The following is a 15,173-nucleotide window of genomic DNA, read 5'->3' on the forward strand; positions in this document are numbered from 1 at the left end:
AAAACTTAAATTTGAGATTCCAAATTAATATAAAACCAAAACACTTATATTTTTGTTAGTAAGATGGTAGGGTTAAACAATGTCCATGTATTTGAAAATGTTGTGGTAATAATGGGACTTCCACCTTAGAAGGAATGAGAAAAAAAAAAGTGTGTGTGACATAAGAAAAAGCCTTACTTCCATTATTTTTCATTATTTTTTATTTTGGAGAACTATTCAAACTTAGATTCCTAAGAAAACTTTCATTTCATTGGCTTCATTTGCCCAATCTCTACCTTCCATTCCCAAATGTTTCATACACTTTGCACCAATACCTTACCATCATTTCCCACTTCATTCTCATATTTTATATATCTATATGTATTTTTCACATAATTAAATATATATAGAATAAAATAAAAAATATATATATTCTTCCATATTTTTTCTCAAATTTCTTCAAATACTTTAATTTAATAGTCACAACATATCATATATCATCAATTACTATCTAAATAACACATTTATCATAATAATTCTACACCAATCATGTCATATAACTTTATATAATAAAAATAAATAATTAACATTCAACTTAAAATTAAAAGAAGATATTTGAATTATGAGTATGCTGCTTGGATGACAACGCATATTAACTTGAGTGACAATTTCTCAATTCGAGCAATAATACTTGTTATTTAATAATTATTTGAATAATATTGCAAAGGAGGAGAGAATTCATTGGACCTCTCTCCCCACTTAAGAGACCAACAAAAGTTTAAGTATTTAAGCTTTCAATAAAAATAAAATTAATATTTATTCAATTGAGCTACGTGATCTATAAATTATATATTCTACTTTAACAATTTCTATTGCTTGACCAATTATGGAGACAATAGTTATAAAAAAGAGATAATTGATGTAATATTTCTTTTATTTAAATCTCAGACTATAGATTAAATAAGAAAAATTATACTGACCAAATAAACATTTAAATAATAATATTTTATAAACACAATAAAATTTAACCTTTGAGCATCACTGGAACAATCCTCTTAACACATCTTAACAAGTAAAATTTATTTAATAAGGGATATGACATCATCTAAAAAAGTTTAAGAAAAAATAAAATAAAATATGTTCTTGGAGTTGAGTGCATTGTGTTAAGATGATTTTCATGAACTTTTTCATTTTTTTTATGCATTAAGTGAATTTTCTTTCGTTTTTTAAGTATTTGTCCTTGATTGATAAATAAAAATGTATCTGCAAAATATACTATTTTAATGTCCACCTTAGTAAAGTGCATCAAACAGTAATTAATACGATAAAATATGAACACAAATTATTTATCTCGATAAATATATTATTTATAAAATAATTATGAGTTTGTAAGTTTTCATCTATATAGATTTAAGTGAGTCATAATTCATTTATCTCATGAGTTAGATATATGATTTAAAATACACTAAATTAAAGAATGATATTAATACATCATTAAAATATATAATTTTAAGTTAAAACGAGATAAAAAGAGGTCGACTTATATTTAAATAAATCAAATCTACTTGTGGCTAAATACCATCATCAAATCATGTATAGTACAAACAAAAAACGAAAATATAAGATTGTTTTTGAAAAATGATAAAGTAACTAAGCTTAGAAATGCATAACATTATTTTTGTGGCAATGAATGAAAAATATTATCCCATAATGTAATGCCGCCCCACACATATAGCAGAGGGTAGTGGATTTCATAATATGTGTGTAGCTTCTAGTGCCCACTCACTTATACATATAAAAACCCCATTAAAATAACACCATAAAGCTTCAAACTTTCTTCTCCATACATTTCACAAATACAAAAATCAAATTGTCCCAAAAACTTGGACTTTTCATCTTACTTTAACCACATTATTCTTTGGCTATACATTTCATTAATATCGGACTAAATATACATTATATATATATATATATATATATATATATATATATATATATATATATATATATATATATATATATATATATGTAAACATATATATAATTGAGATTCCATGATATAATACTAGATTTTCTAAAAGTAGAATATGTATTAAAAGTTGGTTAGATTGATTAAATATCCATAAACCTAAAAAAAGAGTGGATATTTGTGTATGATACTCTTTTCCTTCAATAAAAAGAAACAGAAGAAAATTAGATACTAATATAAAAAAAAAAAATATGTTTGTTATTTTAAGTTTTTTACATCTAATCTAACGTATAACTAACATAAATTTACTGTGTTAGTAACATAAATTTATGTAGGTTTAAACCATTTAGTTGTCTCTATTTTCGGGAGATTTTCTCATTTTGATCCCCGTCTTATTCGAATCCCCAATTGAGTCTCTATAAGTGCTAATTTCAATCAATTAAGCTCCTGTCGTTAAATTTAGTTAACGAGATTAACTTTTTTGTACAACTGAGAAGATGACTTGTTAATTTCTATAAATGTGGCCTATTTAGAGTTGAAAGGTGGCATGAATTGAGTCTCATAAATGCTAATTTCAATCAATTTCAACTCTAATTCATGCCACGTTTCAACTCTAAATAGGCCATGTTTACAGAAATTAACAGGTCATCCTTCCAGCTGTGCAAAAAAGTTAACCCCGTTAACTAAATTTAACGGCAGGGGCTTAATTGATTGAAATTAGCACTTATAGGGACTCAATTGGGGATTCTAATAAGACGGGGATCAAAATGGGAAAACCTCCCAAAAATAGGGACAACTAAATGGTTTAAACCATTTATGTATTATATAAGGGTCAGCCATAAAAGTTTTTCTTTACGTTTATTTTTTATAAGTTAAACATAAATATTGATTATTTATGTTTATTACTTAGATGTTAGATATAAATTAAGTAATATGAATCACTACAAAAAAAAAACGGATATTACCAACGGTCATAATCTTTTGGAAATAGTCAAAAATCGTCAGTATACCTTCATAGTTATGCACATGCCAACAACCACGAATCAACACCCCTGTCGCCGCAACAGCCTGACACGCACACTACGAACCACCACCCCACCACCCCACTGACAACCTTTCGAAGAATCCTAGCCAAACAAACAACTCAAACCACCCATTGAGGTTACACAGTCAACGATATGCCAACGGACACAAGGGACAGGGAGAGGGACAAGGAGAGGGAGAGGGAGAGGGAGATAAATGCGAAATAGAAGGAGGGGGGGAATGGGATTCGTGTTCGATGAAATTGGGACGAGAGGAAATTTCACACCAGTAGGAATTCGTGTTCGATGAAATTGGGGACAAACTCCACCAATAGGCCCAAATGCTTAATTCAGGCCATTACCGAAGACCGCACACCCTGCACACCCTTACTAATTTAAATCATCACACTTGTGGCATGACTGTCAGTAATTCTTTCCAAGACCGTCAATAATGTTGTTTTATCGAAGGCTCAAAGTCCGTCATAATACGTGATCTTGATAATTTTTTTTATAAAAGAAAATAGATTAAAAAGAGAGAAAAAAAAGAAGAAGATAGAACCTAAAAATGTGTAAACCAAAGGAAAAACACGTATTTCTATTACCAATATGAGAAAAGTAACACTATTAGCGACAAAAAGACACATTTCCTTGTAGCGTTGTCGTGGAAGAAAGGATAGACTGTGTCTAATTGTCCATACACACACGTATGACATATAAACTGCCTTTCCATATTTATTATAAATTCAAAAAGTTTTTTTTTTTTAATTTTAAAAATATAGTTAAATTTGGGTTGAGTTTAGAATTTAAAGAATAGGTTGTGCGATAGAATTGAAATTGATGAATTTTGCAAAATGAAAAAATTTGTGATTAAATGAATTAAATGAAGTTGTGTTAGCTTTGGAAATATATAATAATTGCATGAAAAAATGGTGTATGACGTATCCGGAAAACACCATGGGACTTATCAACTGTGTTTACTTCTTCAAATAAAAACAAAAGGATGAGACTGAAAAAGTTGAAACGAAGTGGCTGCAATTGTTTTTCATTTTATCGATTATTGCTGGAAAATTATGCACCATGTAAAATTATCAAAAATATTTATCTCCAAAATACAATAATAAAAAAGATAGCGAAACTTTGTCTTTGCATTTCTTCATCCACGAAATTCTGAAATTTTTATTATTAATTCATTCGTTTTTCCTACTTAATTGCATCTCAATTTGGAATTCACTAAGTTGATTCCTGTTATTAATTAAGACTGAAAAGTGTAATCAATACATTAAAACAGTAAAATGATATCTATACTTACATTTAATCACAAGTTATGATATATAATAAGTTTATCAATTTTTTTTAAAAAAAAAATAGGTTTAATAAATTGTTATTAAAAAGTTCAAATGTGAATTTAAGCTTTATATCGAGTAAGATAAATGATTTTGACATTATATAAACAAAAAAAATATATTTTAGTATTATAAAATTTTGAGTTAAAATTATCAACTTTTTATATGAATTGAAGTGATATGTTATTATTGTTTTATTTTCCGATACATCCTTTTTCAAGAGACCTATTATTACTTAGAGTTAATAATTAATTTTAGTAAGGAATTATTGTATTAAAAATTCTTGATGTAATGTTTTCTATCTCTCCAAATGAATTTAATTTTTAAATGTATTTTTATATAAAAGTCTCACATAATTACAAAGTTATATATATATATATATATATATATATATATATATATATATATGTCTATATATATACCTTTCAAAATAAAAAGTCATAAATTTCAAAATCGACACGTCTTTAATAAGTTTTTTAATTTAGTTAATTTCAGTTTGTTTTACTTTTACTTTAAAAAAAAAAAAAAAAACTTATGGATATGCTTAAGAAGATATGACCTTATCATATTTTCAAGTTGTTGTGATAAAAGTCTAAACAGAACTATTAACTTATTTGAATTAGATTATCTTAAAACTGAATACGATGAATTGATCAGGGAAAAATCATAAAAAGTTAATTTGCATTAGTAAATTAATAATATATATGAAAAACATTTTAATTAAATAATTTCGTTATTTAAATGAAATTTTAAATATTTTCAATTAATATAATTTGATTATATAAGTTTTTTTAACATTTTAAAAGCTTTGAAACGTGTTAATTTTATTTTATTTTTTTATATACCAATTAGTTTACCAAAACATTGTATTTATTATATTGTTAAAAAGAAATTTTGAGAAAACGTGTTAATTTTCCCACCCTTTATTTTAATTTCCGATGGTAAAAATCGTCGGTACGTCCGTCGGTAAAATGAGCGAGAATTTTTCTGTCCATTGTCCCTTCTGTCTGCGAGCAAAGTGCTTATATATCTCGTTTTTTTTTTCATTTCTTTCTCACATTTGTGCGAGTAACTTGGTTTTTTCCTACTTCTCCATCTTCCACTCCATCGTTTTATTCTCTTTCACTCCATTGCAGCTACAAATCAAGACTGCCTCCATCTCCGCTCAGCAAGATCGTCGCTCCTTTCAGTCAAGCTGCATCCATCTTTCTTCTTTGCAACCACTGTCAGCACCGTCCAATGTCTCTTCTCTTCCCCTTTCACGCTTCAGCTGCTGCCACCACTGTGCAACTCTCTTTTGTTCTTCCGTTTTCACGCTCAAGCACTTCCACCACTGTGCAACAATAATTTTTTCCACTATAACGGTTCTGAAAAAGAACGATTGGTAAAAATGATTTTGTCCACTTTAACGACCAAAGCCAACGTTTTAATTCACCATGCAAAGATTCTGGATCGGTAAAAATGAAATAAAGAAAGATAGGGAGAGGGAGAACGGGGAAGAAGATGATTCAAATCAGGATTTTTACCGACGAATTTATCGAAGGATTTTTCCTTCGAAAATTACCTGCGGATTTTTTCCTTCGTTAATTACCGATGAATTTTTTCATTCGGTAATTATTGACGGCTTTTTCCTTAGGTTTACCGATGGATTTACCAACGAATTTTGCCCCGGTAGTTACCGAGGGATTTATCCTTCGGTAATATCAATGTTTATTGTAGTCTCATCGTTGTCTTCTTCCCAATTCACTTTCCATTCAGTTCCATTTAGAAGCTTCATGAACATTTATTTTTCAATTTTGTTAGTCTATAACAAGAAAAAAGTTAAAAATATTACAGTTATAAGTTTATGTAATTAATTTCATATAAAAATTATTTCTATTAGTTAATTCACTTGACCTCTCTCCCCACTTAAGAGACCACCTAAAGTTTAAGTATTTAAGCTTTTTATTAGATTTAATTTATTTTTCTTTCACATCGGTGCATTTATGTTCATATACTTATATTTTATTTTTAGATTTAAATTCCATTTTTATATTGTTTCAAACAGCTGTATATATATGTATTGTACTTTCTCCTTATTATGAAATAAGAAATATAAATTTCATCCTTTCTTTTCTCATAACATGGTATCAAAGCCTGATTGATTTTCTTTGTGGAGTGGTAGTGACAGGTTCAATAGAAACAGGTTGAGAAGAAAAATAATAGGGTCTGGAACAATAGAAGGAGGAGATGTGGGTGGTAAAGAGGGTGGATCAATAACTTCTGAAAAAATATAATAACACTTCGTGTTAGGTAACCAGTAATCATAAATATAGACATACTTTACAATTTCCTTTCCTGTGTAAGACTCTTCTTATTTCTTATTCTGCACATTGCTTATTGCTTATTTATTGTTTCCATTAGAATCAAAATATTCCATCTACATTTTTGCTTCTCTTCTAAACTGTGTATGACTATGGAGAGCTAAGTTCATTTTGTTGGAGAATGATGTAAACTATGAAACTCTCTTGTAAATGCACTTTTTTTGAATGAATACAAGCTTCTTTCATTATTTGCTAGTATTTATGTCCTTTACTTAAAGCTTGTTGTGACTTGATCAACCATAGCATGATTTTAGGGTTTGCCTGATATTGGAAAATGTTGTGTGAACCTTGAATTGGACTAAACACCTAAAGGAAATAGTATCTAGGGATAGAGTTTGGACCTTTAGTTGTCTTAAACCTCTGGTCTTAATGCAGATGAACTTGTTAGGTTGCCAAGGGATTGTGATTTAATGAGTAAAGCTAGGCTCTCTCACTAAGGGATTGGGTTTGAGTAACTTAATAGGTTGACAGGAGCATGTAAGGGAAGAAGAAGTAATGTGCATTTGCATGAGAGTGTAATAGGTGAAATCATTCTCCAACATCTCTATTCCATATCATCTCTAATCATTTCATTTCCTAGTGTTTTGACCCCAAGAAGTTCAATCTTTTACTCATACATTATGTTTATTTTCATTGCACCAATTCACATTAAAAAGAATCATTCTTAAGTCTAAATTAGTTAGATAATTATACAATAGTAAAGTGTTATACGAGTCTCTTGGAATACGATATCTAATCTTTCTGGTTTATTACTTAGAACGATTTTGTACGTTTGTCAAAGAGTTAACACACATTTCTAATTATAGTACTTTAACATTGAAATTTTATTTGGACCCGAACTTTGTGACCTTGCAAGGAGAAAAACCAACCACCACCAGCCCAGCTCAATTCAATCAATTGCGGCGAATGTATCACACCAAATCTATTGCATAACCCTTTACCGTACAGGCCACAACCCTAACACCCTCAGTTGGTGCTGACTTGGATATACCAATGGACAATAATCTCGACGTAGTTGCTTTGTTGGAAGGTTACAAGGGCATTTTTGCCCGACTTGCCTCCAAGTCGAGCCCAAAACCATGTCATACCCTTGTTGCCTGGGACAGGACCAGTGAAAATCTGACCCTATCCCTACCCACACAACCAAAAAGTTCAAATAGAATAAATGATTCAGGAGATGTTACACGATGGTCTCATTATTCCAAACAACAACTCATTTTCATTACAGAAAAGAGAGGAGTGTGGAGTCTGTTGTTTTTTTCTCTCTCTGATGCTGAATGTTTTTCTATTATTGTTTATTGGTGTTTTCTGAATAGCAATACATTGGTGAAATAATATATTCCTTTCACTATTACATTTCATAATTTCTGTTAGGTGTTATACCATTCATCTACTCTTAATATCCTTTTTATTTTTGATACCATAACAACATGCTACAGGACAATTTTGCTCAGACGTATAGAATTGAAACCTTAAATTGTCTATTCACTTCAAAGTACAAATTGGATTCTTAAATATTTTAAATGTTTGCCATGAATTTCTCGAGACTTCAATTTTTTTATAATTTAGTACAGAGTACAAACTGTGAATGAATTGTCTATTTTTCTTTTGTAATTTATAGTTAAATTTAATCAATATTAAAGAGTGTATTTAAAATATTATATTTTTATAATGAAAATAAAGTAACATATTAAAAACTGGTGCAATGGTGCATACTATTGAACAGATCGAACAGAATATTGTGAAATTATTCTAACTTAATAGTTTAAAAATGTAAACTTTTGGATAAAACTGAAATTAAATATTTGGAGAATTTTTTTTTATTATTCACAATAATTTTATCTCACTAAAGAAGAATTATCTCTTAAAGAAAAGTTGGTCTTAATACTACAAGATGTCATGCAAAATATTAATGCTTAGTCAATACGTCAATGAATACAAATTTACAAAATAAAATTTTGCTCATTATTAATAAAAAGATTAAGAGTTTAATTCTCTTATTAACACTTGGGAGAGTTATAATAAGAAGGAAAAATAAGAGAGATTATGAGTTCAATTCTCTCAATTAATATATATATATATATATATATATATATATATATATATATATATATATATATATATATATATATATATATATATGAGAGGTTTGTTAACTCATGTAATTTTTTTAAAATTATTAAAATATTTCTGTATTTAAAGTATGTCTTTTTTTATAATAGGAATTTTTTCGTCAATTAAAATTTGATACGTTTTAAGAGGTTACATAAAGTTAGTATAAACACACGTCTTTTTTATTTTTTTCTCCCTCTAGAGTTTCTTTTGTTTTATATATTTTAAGGAGGTTAGGGTTTTATGATAAGTGGGTATGTATTGGATAAAAGAATATATAAGTTCATGTTTTCTATTTGTTTTGTAAATGAAAGTTCCAAAACTACATTCTAAATGTATAACACCTTTTTCATTCACAATTATAACAAAGTAATTGAACAGTTTTGATGAATGAACAAAGAAAAAGGTGATGTTTAAAGAATATAGCATATCTTGGCTTATATCTCATTTCATAGAAAATAAAAGCATTTCGATGGTGGAGACTATAATAGGTTTGTTACCTCTTTGTTTACAAAAATAAGTAAATTTAATAGTTATTAATTAATCACAAATATTAGTTTTTTTTTAAATGTTAATTTATTTGGTAATTAAAATTTTATTAAGTAATATTAATGATCAATTTAAAATTTAATTTATGAATTAATTATAATATTTTATTTGTGAGTATTTTAACCATCAATAATTTTTATTGTATAAATTAATATCTAAATTAATTTATCAGTCAATTAATTTAAATTTCTTTATAATGGATAAACAAATCTTTTAGTAGTTACTATCATGAAAAGAATAACTTGAAACTACCATATATAGTTTTAAGGACCACATAAATTAGGTATGTATAGTTTCTTGTAGTCTAGAAAGTTAGATAGAAAGATAATATGAATATCAATGAGGCATGATTCTATAACCAGATTCTAGTACTGTGAGTTGTTCATGTGCTATCAATCTTAATGTTTTATTGTTTATTAATTGATCTTCATCAAAACAACTACAATTTCAGATGAAAATGATTACTCACAAAAATAAAATAAAATTGAGTTGATCTGTTTTCCTAAACTCAAATGATAATGAAAAATAGTTTTAATTGAAATAATATAAAGTGGTAATTAAAGAATTTCAATGTGTAATCCCTATGCATACAAAAACTAATATTGACAAAAGGAATTTGGAGATTCATAATAATTTGACTAAATTAATTAAGTTTAATTTTAATATTTAATCTTCATGCAAAACTATTATAATTTATATTCTTTATAAGAAACATAACATGCACAAATGTTTGATATCTAATTTAAGAAGGTATCCATCTCATTACTAAGATGTTTTGTTTTCTATATATTCACTATGGAAATATACTTTCCAACAATGCTGTCGGAAAGATACATATCCAAATTTAGTTTAGTAATACAATGACAAGTGTCCACATAAATTTCTAAATAAAATATAAATTTTAAATGATTTTTCAATTGTTATTATTTTTCTTTCACCAGTAATTTTATTTTATCACTTATTTTTACAGCATTAGGCAAATAAAAAGCACTACCAATAACTCGAAGTTAGATACGATAATATCTATAGTTACATGTTTATATTCCAGGAAGTTCATAAGTATAATAAAATACTTATATTTAGAAATATTTATTAAATATATTATTTGGTATGATATATTTGTTCACGAATATTCATGGGCTCGTATTCTTTTATCATCTCTAAGTACGTATCATGTGAGGTGAGTTACCATTGAAAGACTTTATATTTATTTAGATAAATTGATAGTGTTTATTATGAATCCTATAGTTGTATTTGAGTATTCATATTGAAATTGATAAACAAGATTGACTTTTGATGCATGTTTTAAATTTTCAAAGCATTATATTATATTTAGATTTTATTGAATTAAGTTAACTACCCAACTGAATCTTTATATCTAATGTCATTTACAAGTCTTTTGAAAAAAAATACCAAAGAGATATAATAACAATGTGATGAATCTAAATTTATGTAAAAAAAATTAACATTACTTTTAATTCAAAATATTAAAATAATGAGATTATGAGTTTATTTTTTTCTCTTATAAGATGTTCTACCTTCTTTTTCTTTTTCTTATCCTTGCTTAGTATAAAATTTAGACTTACATTTATTCACGAAATAAATCTAAGCGATATGTTATTTATTAATCATAATGTGTGAGAATTATATTAATTGAATTATTGTAGACAATGATAATGATTTATTTGGAAGGAGAACTATTTTTGGTGAGTTTGAAATCAACTTTTAACATGTTTGAAATGTAGTACATAAAACAAGCTTTTAGTAACATTTGTTATTTTAAGTTTTTCACATCTATTCAAGATTTGACATTATAACTAGAGATAACAAATTGATGTTTATTGTTTCTTCCATTATAATATACCTTAATTTACGTTTGTTGTATTGTGGGTTTGTTTTTTTTGTTAATCTTTTGTTGATATTTTCTTTTACTAAAGTCGTGAAAAATCAATAAATAATACAATAATACATTAACAAAATTTACAGAATTTTAGAAATAGTATGGATATCTAAAATAAGAATGTAAAATATAAAAAAATTGTAAAAAAATACTAATAAAATAAAAAAATGCATTAAACTATGAATATTTGAAAATTTCATAATATTTCAGAAAAAAAAAATACCTTAAATGATGACTAGCTTAATGACAATTTAAAGTTTACGAAATTCAAAGTTAATATAATTAAAACGCAATATGTAGAGTGTATAATAATAACTAATGAATGAAAAAAACAAATTTAATGATAAATATAATAAGAAAGAATAAAAATTTCATTCCAAACGAACATTACAATATATATATATATATATATATATATATATATATATATATATATATTTTTTTTTTTTTTTTTTTTGTGAATGTTAACTCTTAATGCTAAGTTTCGAGATGTACCCTATATAAATACATACTATTATAAATAAATGAATATTTATAAAAAGCCACTTCAATGATCATGTTAACAAGAATTTCACTATATTATTAATGAATGTCGAAGAAATACGTTTTAATAATGAAGTTCGTGTTGTCTATAAAGATATTATGAATAATGAATAAGTATTAGTAATAAACATTTTAATGCTTAAATAAACTAGAATTTCCTTATAGTATGAGTGAATATAAATTTTTTTTTACTATATAAATGTAATTAGTGATGAGACGGTCTTAATTTCATACGAAAGGTGGATTTGATTTCTTGTGAAATTTTCATGAATAATAATGTCCTACTTTTATATAACAATAAGAACATTTTCTTTTTGACCAAAATATAGTTTATTATAAGCATATTTAAGATTCCTAATAAGTCCTAACATTGATTATTATTATTAAGAGTTTACCTATAAGGCAAAAATAATAACAATATAGTCTAGTAAACATATTTTCTATAGTTAACAACATAGAGAAGGAAGTAAATATCACGTACTTAACTTAATATTAATAGGAAATAATTAATGCAATATAGGTCAATCTCACTTACTTTATATTCACTATGAGATAATTAATCTAATATGTAGTAACATCTATATTAATATGTTAAATTCATAATCTTAATTTTGAAATTAATTATTGAATCAAATATACACTAAAATCTTAAATTATAATTAATAAATAAAATATAAATATTAACCTGTTTGGACTTCAATAAGATATAATTCACCTGACCTTACAATAAATCCTTATAGTATTATATCAATTCAATAATTGAATAGGAATAAATCGTTATAAATGTAGGTATCTAATAATCATTTACTAGAATTTTTCTATACATTATAACATAAATAAGAAAAGTCAAATTAGTATGGTTAAAACAGTTCATAGTTATTAATGCTCATTAAATTGGTGGATGTACTATGATTCTATTTTGGTTGACATGTAAATTAATTAGTTGTATTTTAAAATGTAATATTTATAATACTCTCGAATACCGTGTAACTAATATTAGGGTATATTCGGATGATTTTTTTTTATTAGAGAAAAAAAAATCAACTTCTACAAATTAACAAATTAGATTATATTGTAGATTAAAAATAAAAACAATAGAAAAAAACTCAATGAAATAACTTTTACAAATTAATTCATATGTAAATTAATTTCGATTGTTTTTTTTTTGAATTTATGAATAAACTTAGAAGATTAGTTAAATCACATTTTAATAAATTGGTATTAAATAAAAGTTGTGAATAATTTGATTTAGCTATAACTATGAATGTTAGACACTTTAATTCTTCATGATCAAGTGAATGAGAAGAGTAAAATGTCCAATATTTACAATATTGAGAGCTTGTTCAGTCATTCTTTCACAAAAATTAAATTTGTTGAAGAATTTTTTGTATATTAATTTGGATATATAGTGTGATTTTATTTTGTTGAGACATTTTTTTAGAAAGTGAATTTTTAAGTGTAACTCAATTCCATAAAATTTACTTGAAAGATGAAGTTTGTATCTCATTTATATATTATAAATTGATTTTATTTTTAATTGATGTAAGATTTTCAATACACATCGAGATATAAACATCTCATACATGATAGTAAAAATTGAATAATTCAATAAGAGTTTGACAACAATAGAAATGTCTAAAAAAAATAAATATTACTAAGACTTTTAACAATGAATATGATACTACTGTATTAGTATGCATTTCCAACACATTTAAAATTTGAATACCATTTTGCACGAAACATTAATACTTAAATTTGTTATGTACGATACCACAGTCTATCTACGGATTGAGTGATCTTGGATAATAAATGTGCCATGTTTTTGGGTCTAAGCATGTGCTCTGAGACCAAAGTTTCTCCCATCTAACATTATATTTTATTGTGAAGATTACTGTTAGAGGTTATATTGATATTTTTAGTTTCTTTTGCTTTATATATACAAAAATACTTGTATTATCTTAAATAATTTTATGAGTATATATGTTACTATATTCATTTAATTTGTAGATGTTGGCTAATTTTGATATCAAAATAACATATTTAAATTAAATACATCTTTAACATATAATTTTCATACGAAATTAATAAGATTTATTTATTTTTTATCAAAATGTAAACACTCTTTTTATATGCAAATAAATGGTACGAAATAATTATATCTTTTTAATTATCAATTAAAGTGATCTTTAAAATTTTTTGAAAAAAAAATCTCTAAAAGTAATAAATGTTTTTCGAAGAGATGTCTTAATTATATACAATACTTATGTTTGCACTAATATTCCATCATTCATCATGAGTAGTATTTCTTTATATTATTTTTTTTTTTGAGTTTTACTAGAGTGAGCTTAGATTGCCTATGTTATGCCTAGTTTAAACTATTTTTAGAATTTTATCATTGATTAAGTAACTCTTATCTTGTTTATCATACCAACCTTTTTAAGATGTGAATTCACGACATTATTCAAGTTTCATTATTCACAAATATTTTTAGGATTAAATATATTTTTAGTCCCTATACTTTAGGGTGATTTTGGTTTTAGTCCATTTTCAAACTAAAGTATAATTTAGTTCTTCAATTTTAGAAAACTCTTGTTTTAATCTTTTTTATCAAATTTTTTTAACTTTATTTGTTGTTTTAAACACATTTTATTATAGTATTTGGATTGTTATTATAAAGTTAAAAGAATTTGATAAAAGAAACTAAAACCAGAGTTTTCTAAAATTAAAAGACTAAATTATACTTTAGTTTGAAGATGGACTAAAACCAAAATTATTCTAAAGTACAGAGATTAAAAACATATTTAACTCTTATTTTTATAATAAAATTAGAGATCGATATATAGTATTCCATGTTATTATAAGTTCTTATTTATATTATCATATGTTAATATTTGTTATTCTAATAAGAGTTCTTATTTATTATTCAAAAATTAGTTTTAATATTTTAAAAAATCAACTATATTAAAATTAAAATTTGTACAGATAAACATCTTTATTTAGTATTGATAGGACAATGATGCATACACACTCATCAGTTTTTTCCCCCTGTATCCCACCTTATCCGGAAGCTATAAAGAACATGAATGTGAATAATCTGACAAAAAATAAAAATAAAAAATCATAGTAAGAGTGAAACCGACTTTCAAATTTCTGAAATAATATTTTGATCATAACATTCTAAGAAAAAAAAAACATGAGTTTTTTTTTTTAAATCACATAAATTAATTATTTATGTAAATAATTTTTTTACTGTACTCTTGTAACACTTACCAAAAATCTTTTGCGAAAAAATTCACCAGGCAAATTAGGTTTACCTTTCAACCCAATCCTTCTGTGGTCCCCTTCTTCTTCACCTCCACCAAATGCTACACTGCACTGCAGCTACTGTTTCCA

The sequence above is a fragment of the Vigna radiata genome, unplaced genomic scaffold (assembly GCF_000741045.1).
Source record: "Vigna radiata var. radiata cultivar VC1973A unplaced genomic scaffold, Vradiata_ver6 scaffold_307, whole genome shotgun sequence".
NCBI classification, from domain to species: domain Eukaryota; kingdom Viridiplantae; phylum Streptophyta; class Magnoliopsida; order Fabales; family Fabaceae; genus Vigna; species Vigna radiata.